The 13,973-nt window shown below is 40.1% G+C and overlaps 1 protein-coding gene across 1 annotated transcript in view; it reads right to left on the bottom strand.

Moving 5' to 3' along the window:
- LOC139742474 (ankyrin repeat and BTB/POZ domain-containing protein 2-like) overlaps positions 1-13,973 on the bottom strand; it is a 73,525-nt gene that overhangs the window by 14,293 nt on the left and 45,259 nt on the right. The gene's annotated exons all lie outside the window — the stretch shown is intronic.

Raw genomic sequence — 13,973 nt, 5'->3', positions numbered from 1 at the left:
CCCAGTGGTAGGACCTGAAATCAATAAATGATTTATTTTCTTAGAGGGGGGCATATCATTGAATATGATTATTGATTGCATGCTATACAGAAATAGACTTCATCACCACAGCTAGAGCAAGTTCAATATACTCTATGCCATCAAATATATTTCTTTTCAATATCTTCCTCTTTCCACACTCTTATATACAGGCACTGGTTTGCATGTATACAACATATCTAAGAGAAAATATATTTTGCACTTTTACAGTGCAATAGGGCTAATTTAAAGGGGAAAAACACTCGCTGGGAGGGGAGAATGAAAACAATAGGAGGACGAGATGAGGGAGCGACAACGTGACGCTGTTTTCGGGTAAGCGCTCAATGAAGACTGCATTAGGAGGGTGTTTACCATCCGCCTCCTCTTATACCCCCCTCCGCTCGGCTCCTGGGTGCTGTCAATGCCAGACAAGGGAGCAAAAATCCACCCCCTAGGGGGGATAGGGTTCCAGCCGACTTGTCGAGAGTGATGGCGATTAGGCCGGAGAAGGAACATTCCACATCCACAGCTCAGCTACAGTATGTTTACCCCATTCCCCCTGTTTGTTGTCTAGTTTATCCCAGATAGATTCTAAATATTGAAGGTGTCGCCGGCACTGATCTCCCTCCGTGCTGTTGATGGGCGTGCGTAGAAACTATCGCCAGGAGTATACCACGAGAGAAGTACGAGCAGCAGTGAAATGATGAGAGTGCTATTGATTGAGTGATGATTCCGTTCAGCTCCAGATTTAGAGGTGCTGATATGAATGAAGGAGTGGCAACATTTCTGAAGGAGGTCTTTATAGCTGTACTAAATATGATACAGTGGTGATAAAATTATGCCGATGATGGTGATGATGTCAATGATGATGATGTCAATGATGATGATGATGGTGATAATGGTAATGATGGTGATGATGGCGATGATGGTGATGGTGATGTTGATGATACAATGAGTGATGTTAACGCTGATGAATACACATGATGACATTGCAGAGACAATAGTGATTATAACATTTATATTATATTGGATGGCTATGAATGGGATACCAGAGAACATTGCACAAGTTAGGGCCAATATTGCACGAATCGAAGATGAGTGCAATATTGTCCCTAACGAGAGCAATATCCTCGGTATTCCATGAATTAATGCCATCCAATATATGTATATTATCATCTATATAGGACGTTTTTGCGGCGCATTAAAAACGCGTATTGTAGTGCGCTCATTTTTTACCGTTCAATATCAGAGCATATTGAACGAAACGCATACACCAACGTATTAATTCCCCATAGGCTACCGTGGTTACTTGCCGTTCAAGATCACACCATATTCAATTCTGTCTCGTCTGTTGCGCGAGCACTTGCTGAATGCGCAAACGCTTACTACTAGAGCGCGTCATTTTGTTACAATTCACAAGCGCGCAAACATCTTGGTAGTTGCTTGTTTCATACGCAGTTTTTAATAGGGGCTTCCCCTTTTCAGCGCTGGGACGTGACTGCCGCGAGTCAACTTCAAAGACGAGAAGAAGCCCGGTAATTTTGAGCAGTTTATGCTTGCTCTACTTGATAGTATAGATGATGATAATAATTATATTGGATGACCTTGATTCATGGGATACCAGGGGATATTGCACTCGTTAGGGTCAATATTGCACTCATCTTCGATTCGTGCAATATTGGCCCTAACTCGTGCAATATTCCCTGGTATCCCATTCATAGCCATCCAATATAATATAATTATCATCTACAATCAAGTAGAGCAAGCATAAACTGCACAAATACCGGACTTCTACTCATCTTTGAAGTTACTCATGTAACTCAGATCGGCACTCACTTCCCAGCACTGAAAAGGGGAAGCCCCTAAAACTGTGTGGTACAAGATGTTTGCGCACTCAGCAAGCGCTCGTGCAACAGACGAGAATATGGTGTGATCTTGAATGGCCAGAAACAACGGTAGCCTATGAGGAATTAATACGTTTGCCTATGCATTCCGTTCCATATGCTCTGATATTGAATGGTAAAAATTGCGCGGACAACAATATGCGTTTCTAATGCACTGCAATCAATACAAATTCACATTCAACTTTAGGAACAAATGAAGACTGTAAACTTCAAGTGTTGCTATAAAAATAAGACAGAGACGATTATTTGAGGTGCTTTTGAAAGAAATTACATGTAGGTTCGTGATCAAATGCAGCACAAGCTGAGCAATAGATTTGGGGAAGGACACTCTATCTTTCCTCTGGTGGGCGCTGGTGGCATGTTGAAACAAAAGCTGCAGATTTGCAAACAATTTGCCCAGAATCCCTGTAGAATTTCCACATTTTTTTTTTCTTTTTTGCTGTAGTGTTGCCTGACAGTCCTATAATGACACTGAAAAAAGGACTGCAAATTCTATGAGGATTATCTAGCTGCAATAGCCTGCGGAATCGTCATTATTTTTTACTTTCATCTCACTCTCTATCATCTCTTCTGCCACAAGATGGAGAAATACTGCCCAAAAACAACGGATAATGTTTCTGTGGTCAGTTACAAATTTTTACTCCTGAAAAAAAAAACAACCTCAAAACAACAAAACAAGGAATTACAGAGAAATGAAAAGTGTTTGGATGATTTTACAATTGCAGCCCCTAGGCGTTGGTAGTCGAGGATGCGCTAGTCTCCCCGACAAACACGACCACAATAGGAATACTTCCGACTCCTGTCTTTTGTGCTGCGATTAACAGCGTCTCTATACCGGTCTCTACCGGTCTCTGTCCTTTGAATAGGATGGGCTGCCTGCATCAACACCCTCTCAAAATGTCCCCTGTTTACGTCGCCTCATAGATTTTTCTTCCTCTGCACTCTCCTTCTCGTATCAAAACCTTCTCTGCTTTTTAACATCCTTTTACTTCATTGACTTTACTTCATTTGGGGGAATCAGAGATAGAATAGCACTCACTGATGAGTTGTTAGAGTACAAAGTGGGGGTAATTTTGCATGACTAAATGCCTCAGTCAGAGCTAATAGTGTTTAAAGATGCACGGAGGTCATTGCAATTCAGAGTACAATAGCGCTCTGCGACAAACATGTCTGCTCAATTATCAACTTCACAAACTCCAAGAATTTCACCAACTTTCATGCAGGGAAAATTGAAAAAAAAAATCTTACAGACCTCCTTTACCTTTCTCACTCTTGTGTTTGCAAAGCGACTTTCAAATAAAGTTATATATGTAAAAAAAAAAGTGCCGGGAGAAGAGAAATGGGCTTTACAGTGTGGACTACACACTGACCTGGCATACTGAATTTAAATATCCAGTGTGAATGGACATCATAACGTATTAGTTCCTTGATAGCAGACCATCAAAAGAAAATGGATAATGTTATAAAGTGGCATATAATGCAATCTTGTGGGCTACATCTTATGATCAGCGGAAGTGTTTAACACCTTTCCTTTCTTTTTTTTCTTTTTTGGCACAAGGCTGGCCTGTGTGAAATGTAGAACTGTGTCTAGACTGTCTTTGTGTTGTTCGGCAGATTAAAAACATAAGCGGCTTAAGATTGGCTGGTGAGATAAATACAAGGGAGGCATATCAGGATCTGGAGGAAAAGTAGAAAAAGAGGAGGCAGAGGAGGAGGAAGATGAGGTGGTGGAGGAAGGACAGGAGGAGGAGGAGGGGAAGGGGGAAAAGGATGATGATGATGATGATGATGGGGATGAGGAGGAGGAGGAGGAGGATGATGATGATGAGGGGGAAGAGGAGGAGGAGGAGAAGGAGGAGGGGGAGGAGGAAGAAGAAAAAAGAGGAGGAGGAGGAGGGTGGGGGGGGAGGCTAGTTAGCCCCTCTGGGCAATTCTCTGTCCTGTACAAACATAATCTCTCGAAGCTCCACCACACCTGACAGCAGTGACAATTTTATTGTGATACTTCCCCCAGAAAAGCTTCTTCGGGAATTAAGCAACAAATGGAAATCCTTAATGCCCACAATCTTGTCAATTTGCGATCAATTCATGTTGTCGGTATAAATAGAAGCACCAAAAGTACTGTCATCAACATCTCAACGAGTTTTGATTCAATTGAGACAACTCTATTTCTGTTTCAGACAGAATATAAATGAAGAAAAAAAATTGCTTTAAGTGATAATATAGTTTTGGTTGAGTTGGGGGATTCAGCTTTTAACTTTTGTGAGATAATTACAAACCACTTTAATGAAGCACACAACTCTAAGAGGATTTCAAAGTTTATTTGATGAAACTCAGTTTTGAAATGGCTGAGATATCTAAAAAAAAAAAAAGTAAAACAAAGTGGTCCTAATGAAAGGTGGGTCCCAACTTTTATTAGGACGTCTTTGTTTTTGGATATTTCAGGTATTTCAGAACAATTTAACTGTTTTTATACACAAATTTTGATGTCTGAATGTGTCTGTCTGTTGAATTCATGATTCCAGAGTGAAATATGAAAAGGGAGAAAAACTAAATGCCTATAGGCAACTTTGAATGTCAAGGATAAACATGCGCACAGGTGAGCAGATCTTAAATTAACTTGTTGCAGTTAAAGAAAAAAAAATCAGAAATATGGGGACTGCAGTGGAATTCAGAGGTACTTATGTGGTTGTGAGAAGAAGATGATTTTTACTGGACTCAATGGCTTGAAATACGAACAGAATATGAGGAAAACTTTGGAGAAAACAATTCGATTTATGGATAGTTTCCAAAAAGTGAACAAGTGCAAGGACTTTTCAAAAGTTCACAGCCAGTGTGACATGCCTGATCTTCTGTGATTTTGACCAAGGTAAGGCTATTATCACAGCCTCATCCTTGGCGTAGGATTCTAACTCAGAGTCTCTTTTCTTTTCTTTCTTTTTTTTCAACATTTACTGCACTGGTGCCACTGAGGGGTGAAGTCTGCATCTAAATCCTGCCCTCAAGGGGGGTCTTGCACTCCCCCTGTTCCTGTTCCTTTCCCCCCTTCCTAATCCTAATCCATGCTCAGACAACTTGACTTAGCTCTCAAAGCCAGCTTTCTCCTAAAGTGCCCTGTACTTACACCAGCTATAATCAGTTACACACGCACACACACAAAAAAAGAGAAGAAGTTCAAGAAAAAACAATTGAGTACTATTGGAATGAGATCGACAAAAGTCTGTGACAGTTCTGGTTGATTATTACGACTGGACAGGGAAAAAAATTCTTTTTTATCAGTTTCATTCTTTAAAAAGGATGACAATTCATGATATGACTTTGAAAACAAAATGAAAAAGTAAACTCACGCGGCCACATTTACCTTTACCCTCTGTCTGCTTTGAATGTTGATTGGAACAGAAAACACCATAGCAGTGTGCGCATTGTCCAAAGTCTCTGGCACAAAAAGGGTTAATCATTCCCGATGACTGAACAATACCAAGACTCATGGGAAAACCATCAGACAGCCTCCAGTGTCTAAACTCAAACTTGCCCATGAATGAAAAGGAAAAAAAAAATGGAAAGCGAAGCCCAGACTGTTCAGCATTTGCAAATCATGGTGGGGTATCAGTGCTGAGCATCCTACATAAACTTGTACCCCTGGGCTCTGTACTACAGAGAATAACAATAGATTCTACAACTGATAATCATTCATAACTCAAGGGCTCACCAAGTGATGAATAATAATATTCCTACAATTGACTGCGACTCTAATAATACATGGCCCCAGGATGACATATCAAATTGCAAACACACGAGGGCACGAGTCAAATATGTCTTATGCAGACCAGGCGGTTGCCGAGTAAGAGTTTATAGGAATAATCTATTTACTATAAATGTCTGTGAGGTATATAGGATATCAGTTTTTGAGCAGTTGACATATGATACACAGTGATATCAAATGAAAGACATACTATATAGTTATCAAAATGCCCTACAACTAATGGAAAAATACAACTCAAAACTTGATGCAATCACAACAGAAAATAACAATGAAGTGTTCAGAAGACAGAGTTGACAACTTTCATAGAATCAAACACGATACTATTGGATTAAAGCCCATATTCGTTTTTCTTTCTTTTCCTCAATTTTTTGTCTAGAACCTTAAGAATGACAGAAATCAGAAAAGGAATATGTAAGAATGTTGTGATCCCACGTACTGACTGCCTGCGATCAGGTCATAATTTTTGAGGAATGCCTCTTGGCAACATAAAAGATGACATGCCGTCGGGCTAAACAGCTTTATTTACAATCAGTGGGGATTTTTTTAGATTGAGGGGGCGCCAAACTGGGAACAAGAAAAATTAGGTCAAATCAAACTAGATTGGGGAATTCTTTATCCTTTCGTTCATCTCACTCTGTTCCTCCCGTATCCCCGCTCATCATCAACTTTCGTTTCGCTCTCAAATTCGGCTCGACTTCGCACAATTTTCACAAACAATTCTCCCTCCAATCATTCGATCCCGTATGATCAAATCGCATGCAATCTTCGGGCTTAGCGTCCATATGCAATGCGGGCTCTATCTTTGATTTTTTTATTCCTTGTGCATAATGTATGACATAAAAGATTATGAATTACTGCGCACAAAGTTGAGCTTTCTCATCAGTGGGAATATTCTTGTTAGGTGATACGCTATCAGCGTATCACCTATTGTGATTGTCAAAATCTCTCTTTATTTTTTTTTATTCTTCTTTCTTTCTGGACAATTTTGTGTCGTCAATATCTCAAGAATGACATAACGAAATAACATGACATTTTCAGTCAACATGTCTCATGACAAAATCTAGCCACAATAAGGTTTTCATGACAGTAACATATCTATGACGTCATCTAGGCGCCATTTTGTGATTTTCGGACCTTGTCACATGATCGATCATAACTTCATAACTAGATGTCATTTCTGTATCATTTTCGGTGGACATGAAGTTCAGGTCACGCTCTATCTTACTTTTTAACGCTAGTTACACAGGTCATCATTACGCGCGCGTAAGCGCGCGTCAAAATTTTAAAAGGCTCAAAACGACTTCCCAATGGGAAATCTCGAAGTTTCAGACAATTTTAAGCGTTTCAAACATTTTCTCGCGTGCGCGTCCGTCCGCGCAATTCCGCGCGCAGAGCCCGTAAGCAACATGAAAATGCAATTTTTTTGACTGATTTGGATTCCTGATACTTTGAGTAACAATATCCATTGATTTCCGATCGATTTCGACCTATAACAAAGGAATGCACTGGCGTCAAAGTTGAAATTCCACGTGCGCGTCTTTCTGCAAATATAGTGAAAAAACATGTCTTTGTTTATTTCGCCATGGCTCTTTAAATCGTCCGTTGACCCTATATTTCTATTGCATATTACAAAAGTATATGAATTGTAAATAACATTCCTGGTATCAATATTGCCAGGAAAACGCGATGACGTCATCATATCGTCATTTTAGATGAAAAAAGTGGAATTGATTTTTTTGAGGTACTGTTTCTGACATTCATTTGCTCGTATCTCTGTTGTTTAAGCTCAATATTATCCCAAATTCAGATATGTTGCAGTTTGAACATTTGCCTTTCAAGTCCATGTGATGGTTTTGAAATATGATGACGTCATCACACTAGAAATTGTGATTAAAGGTAAAGACTCAAAATCAGACAAGTTTACGTGTTATGTCTATGGGAGGTGATTTTTTTTTTAAACCATGCATTGACTTGACAACGTTTAAGCACCTTTACCTCATCTGATTTTGCTCCATTTCCTCTGAAACATAAATATGTTGTAGTTTAGACAATAAGCTTTAGTAATCATGCATTTTATGTTTTCAAATCTCCTCATCAGGTTGACAATTTTGCAATTTAAAACTGAAAATGAGAATGCAATCTGTACGGAACGATTCCCAATTTTTCTTTGCAACTGTATATTGATCGAATCCACGCTGCCACTTGTGAGAAATTGAATAGCGCCATCACAAGTCGACACTGTCACAATAGTATTTACATTTAAGTTTTGCACTCGATCTTCAGGACAGCAATGTGGCATAATCTGTTAGCGCGCTGGTTCTTCATAACGCCATACCGGAAGGCGAGAGGTTCGACCCCCGCAGGACTTTTATCCGTTCTTTCTTCTTTTTTTTTCTCTCTTTTTTTTTCGGCAGTTCAGCTTTACTCCGATGTCATTTATCGTATTATTTTATCAAGTGTACGTAACCCGTGAACACGGCTGCTCTATTTCCCTTGCTTTGTATTGGAGTTTGGAGATTGGGTTTGCTTCAATAATTTTGTCACACTTAATGTTGTAAATTGCGGCTTGTGCCGAAAGGGTGGGTTGGGTGGTGGCGCGTCGCGTTAATGGGAACACCACCCTTCGTCCAAAGCCCCCCCGGTTTTGCCGAAAGGGTGCGTTGGGAGCGTTGGGTCGCGTCGCGTTGACTGGAACCCCACCCTTCGTCCAAAGCCCCCCCCCCCCCCCCCCCCCGGTTTTGCCGAAAGGGTGCGTTGGTACTTTTTCTTACGTAATATCAAAAGAATTGAATTTATATTTAACCTTCAAACAACCATTTCAAAGAGGCTATCGTCCGGATCGGTTTACACTCTATTACAACTTGGTCTACAGCCAGTTGGTCTAATAGACTGTTTAATATCAGTTGGTCTAATATATACCAGTTGGTCTAGTCATCATTTCGTCCAATTACTGTTTGGTCTAATTGCTATTTGTTGTTTAATATCAGTTGGTTAGATATGAATTCAAAACTCGTCTTTTAACCCTATAAAGCCCAAGGGGGGGGGGGGGGGCACATTGTGCCCCCTACCCGATTTTCATTCGCCACTCCTTCGCCCTTAATTCAGTTTTAACCAAATTTGGTGACTTTTCTAAAAATCTTATTCCAAACATTTTGACATATGATTAAGCTATATTTGATATTGCTGGTTGCCATGGCAACAATAAAACTGACAACCATGTCAGTCAGATTTTGCATATTTTTCTGTTCCAATTCCAATTACCCATATTATAATGTATAAAATGGGCGTTTCTTGGCTGAAATTTGCTGAAGGAGCAAAATGTGAAGTAATTATGGCCCTGAAATGTTCTTCCTATTATTTCCTTTGTTTTTCTGTGACAATGCCATAAAACAGTAGATATAATAGAGGTACTTGAAAATAACAGTATTTTCCAAAGATTGCCATTCTATTTTGTGTCATTTTGATTCCTCCACCCAAGTTATACCTCTAATATCATTTGTTTATCACATTATCAATCTGCAAACTTAAAATTCCGATATTATTGGCATATGAAATATGATAACTATATGCATGTACCTATTCCTAACAATACATCACAGGTCTCATAATGTATTTCTTTATTTTGTTATGAATAGCGCCCCCATGTAGTGACCTTGAGAAATTTCGACCATAAAAAATAATGAGCTTTGACTTGCAAATCATTTGTGGCAAATATGAAAAATATTGGTCTATGATAACACATAGTGGGGATAAAGAAATTATACAGAAAAATCATGTTTTTAGCATATTTCCTATGTATTTCTTTATATTTTGGTGAATAGCGCCCTCTATGTGTCACCATGAAAAAAAAAAATCAAGTATGCGGTCATGTAGACTATGAGTTGCTCTACCCATGTGCCGAATGTGACGATGAAACATCAAACAATAACATCAAGATAGCTTGGGCTTTATAGGGTTACATGAGAAAAAGAGAACAAGTACCAACGCACCCTTTCGGCAAAACCGGGGGGGGGGGGGGGGGGGGGGGTTTGGACGAAGGGTGGGGTTCCAGTCAACGCGACGCGATCCAACGCTCCCAACGCACCCTTTCGGCAAAACCGGGGGGGGGGGGGGGGGCTTTGGACGAAGGGTGGTGTTCCCATTAACGCGACGCGCCACCACCCAACCCACCCTTTCGGCACAAGCCGTAAATTGCCCCTTGTTACAGTGTCCCGCTTGCCACGATTCGTTTTCTCTTTCCTTTTCTCTTCATTTGTTCTTGTTATACTGTAGCAGGATATTTAGGAACGTGTTCGTTTACATAACTAACATGAATGGGAACTGAATTAATTAACTCTAGTCCAGGTGCATGGCGTCTCGCTTATCTCTTTGGAATTCCAGGTTATTGTTTGACCAAATAACGGAGTTAAAGACAGGCAGGGAAGGAAGTGACTTGATATTGCTTCATAATGAGGAATTTCGGGCAACACCTTTCCAAGTGTAGTGATTATGACGGGGTTCTCTGTCGTTTATTTTCGTCATGGCTGTTTCACTAGTTAGCCATAGGTGATATTATGTTGCTGGCATCTGGGAGAATAGAACAGATCAGTACCAAACTGGAATAGCCCTATAAGCAATGTGGTAAGCGTTCAATTTTTTGCATCATCTTTCTTCTTTAAAGTCAATCACTACTGATCGAAATACGCAATATAATATGACACGTTCCACTGGTAGTTTAGGCAAAGGGAGTTAATGCATGATGCAATGATAAATGTGCTACCATTGATTTTAGAGACGTCATTGTGGTGTGGTACTGGTGATGGTAAGGGAACCATAGATTGCTTTTAAAGTAATGAGACAATCATTGGACCTTTGCATCAAGACCGTATTCCCATCTAGAATATAATGCATGTTCGTGCGGCGTTTTTTTTTTTTTAATCCTGACGTGGACATTTTTTTTCTTGTTTTTAATTTAAGAATGTTATATCTAAATTTGTTTCTTTCCCCTAACATTTGTTTTTTGTTGAATATAGAGTTAGACGTTCCGTGATCGAGTAGAAGAGCAGCGATTTAGTTACAGTTTCAATGCATCTTGTTTACCATCTTCTCTGACATTAAATTGATGGTTTTTATATTTGACATTGTCTGTCTATTTGCCAGTTTATGCTCATAAACCACTGCTATAACAACTAATACATTTGCTTCACCTGTCACACGCAATGACATGGATTGCAGTTGTGCATGCAGTTTTCCTTTTGCCACCTCTCGTTTTTCTCTCCCCTTTTCCCTCACTTTGGTTTTGTTATACTGCAGATGGGAATGATTACAATAGCATAACCCAACTTAAAGTAGGAATGAGAACTGAATAAATTAACTCTGGGCCAGGTGTATATAGCGTCTCGCTCATCTCTTTGAAATTTCAGGTTGCCATTGTTCGACCAACGGAGTTGAAGACAGGCTTTATGTTGCTATAGAGGTATCTCGCGCCACATGAATGGAATGCATACGCTGTTTAGTATTAGTAATACACTTTTTCATGCCCATCCCTGCCAATAAAAGTGTGTTTGACGGGGTTCTGTGTCATTCTGCCTACGAGAAAGCAAAGTTTTATTTTCGCCATGGCTGTTTCTCTATGCGTAGCCGTGGGTGATGGGTGTTGTTGGCATCTGGGCAGTAAAGAACCGAGTATCATGCTATAATAACCCCCCCCCCCCCCCCCCCCGTTAGGTTCTAAGCGTTCAATACGGTGATATATCTTTCTTCTTTATTATATCGATCACTGCTGATGGAATTACAGAATTATGTTATGACACGTTTCACTCAAAGCTTAAAAAACAAAGTTTATGCACGATACAAGTAATGGTGCATGAGTCCTATAGGCCATTGATTTTAGATGAGAAATTATGATATGCCTAAAGTAGTGGTGTCATTGATTAGGAATTAATGACACGATTAAGCACTCCTTCCACTTCTAACTGTCCCCTTTGAATGTGTGTCGATCACGTGAGATCGTCATAAATTATCATTCACGTATAAGCTTACGTTCAAAGTGTACTCTTAGTTGGAGGAGACCTATAGTTACATGGTTAAAGGTGATGTTTTGCCCTTTTCTCTTTAATTGAGGTATCACTTTCGTCCAGGATAAATCACATTCTCATGTAAACAGACTCACTTGCTCTATATCCCCTGTTTTGTATCGGAGGCTTCATTGGTTTTACTGCTGGTAAATCTCACAGGCTTGTATATAGTTGTAAGAGCTCTCTGAACTGATCATTGTGATAGCAAGATTAGAGGGAGTCATATTGGTTATGTAAATAATGGTCAAAGGTCATGTTTTAAAAGGCCACTGTTAAAGCCAGGATGGTTATAAACACTTAATTGTCATGTTTTATTTGTACGTGCCGAGGATCACTTGGACCCCGTTTACAGTGCGAGGCTCGGCCGCGTTCGGTGTAAACGCGCAAAAGGCCAAATGCGGGGCCAAAATTGGCCTCGCATTAGGCCACGCTCTGGAGGTGGTCTCGGCCGCGGCCGAGCCGCGGTCGCGCCCGGCCTTTTTCTCAGTGTAAGCGCAAACTGGGCTAAATGCGCGGCCAATTTTAGTCTGGCTTCCAAACCCTCGCCTGTACTATTTCGCTATTCAGGATATTAACTACTTCAACGTCGAAAACTAGTATAGTTTAAGGTGGTTTTGTCCTGCAAAGGATTTTCTCCTTCGACAAAGGCCTTTGCCCGAACGGCGACTTCGTCGCCACGGAATTCAGTTGGCAAAGGATCTGAAAACCAGACAATACCAAATTGCGTTTGTTTAAAAGGGTAGAGCGCCACTACGACAAAATATTGAAAGGTTCGAATCAAAAGCGCGGCCGAGCCCGGCAGTGTAAACGGACTAAATTGCGGGGCTCGGCCTCGCAATTGAGGTTGTCCTTGATTGCAGCTCGGCCGCGGCTCGGCCCAGCCCCGCACCGTAAACGGGGTCTAAGTTTATGCACTGTAAGTACTCAAAAAGTCCGTAAATCGACTTAGTCGCACACGCACAGAATTTCCACTTAGTTTGTGTGACAGAAAAACAAATGTGATCTGAATAATGTAGGCCCAAAAAAGTTCAACTAAGTATCTCATTAGAACTTCAAGGTTCTGTATTACATTCTTTTCTTTGTCGATCACGGATGACCGACATCTGATGACCCCAAGCGTATCACCTAACTCGTCTTCAGTGTGACGAGTTTCATATCTCGTTAGGATTAGGATTCATAAAGTGAACAAAAATGTGTAATAACGAGCTCTGCCCTGCCTTTAATCATTGAACTACTGTTTTACTTTAAAAAATCTCATTTCACAGCATTTTAATTTCCATGCATTTCTACTGGTGTTAATGTCCACAAATGGCTTGTAATCTGTGACACTAAGTTATGAAAGGGGGAGGGGTACTGCCTTACTGCAACTTTCCTGAGGAAAGTAAAAACCAAATCGTGCAACCCTTTGGATGGTGGAGGGAACTACACGTCCTGTAGCCATGACGATGAAAAGAAATCTCCAAATGTAAACATGTGACTCACACAGCATCAAACATGAAATATATTTCCCCCAATTTTTGTGGAAAATATTTTGATAACCCAAGGGGAATAATATGGAACATTGGAACCACAGGAGAACCCTTTTTGAACCAAAAAAAAAGGGGGGGGGGGGAGAAAAAAAAAATTTCATTAGATAAATTTCGCTGTCAGGAAGTATGAAGGGCCTTGACACTTTCTCTATGAGCATTTCAAACTGGCAGAGACCGGGCTAGAAAATGGGAAGAAAATACTTCTGTCTCAATAGGTTTAGTTAAAGTTGCAGACAAGATTTAATATTAAAAGCCTAATGAACCATATTTAATCAGGGATAATTTCATGAGATTTGGTCGCTTTGTCATCATGGACCAGTACCATGCACATACAATGCACCTGTCAACTTGTAAATACTTTTCACTGGGAGCACTATTTATAGATGAATGGTAGTTTGTTCACTGAAAACAAACAAACAAAAATCTGAAGTTTTCTGCAGGTTTTGATATCAAAAGTGTAGCTTTTACCACTATGACCAAAAAGGAAACTACACAGGATGAATAATCGCTAAAAGTACATGCTTCTTTACAGCTGTGGCTGCTGCATACACTTTTGCCTAAAAGCCACAAAAAAGTGTATTGGACTTGCACAGCACAAACAAATATAATTACTCTTCAATTAGGTAGCAATGATGCGGATAGCCCATTAAGAGTTTACATTGAATACAAACTTGCTGGGTAGTTCACTGAACTTAACATTTGT

This window comes from Diadema antillarum, unplaced genomic scaffold (genome assembly GCF_040938485.1).
Source record: "Diadema antillarum isolate AM-2024a unplaced genomic scaffold, OU_Dant_1.0 seq00001002_RagTag, whole genome shotgun sequence".
Taxonomy (NCBI): Eukaryota; Metazoa; Echinodermata; class Echinoidea; order Diadematoida; family Diadematidae; genus Diadema; species Diadema antillarum.
The sequence above is the reverse complement of the archived record's forward strand: the minus strand, read 5'-3'. Positions and strand labels throughout refer to the sequence as shown.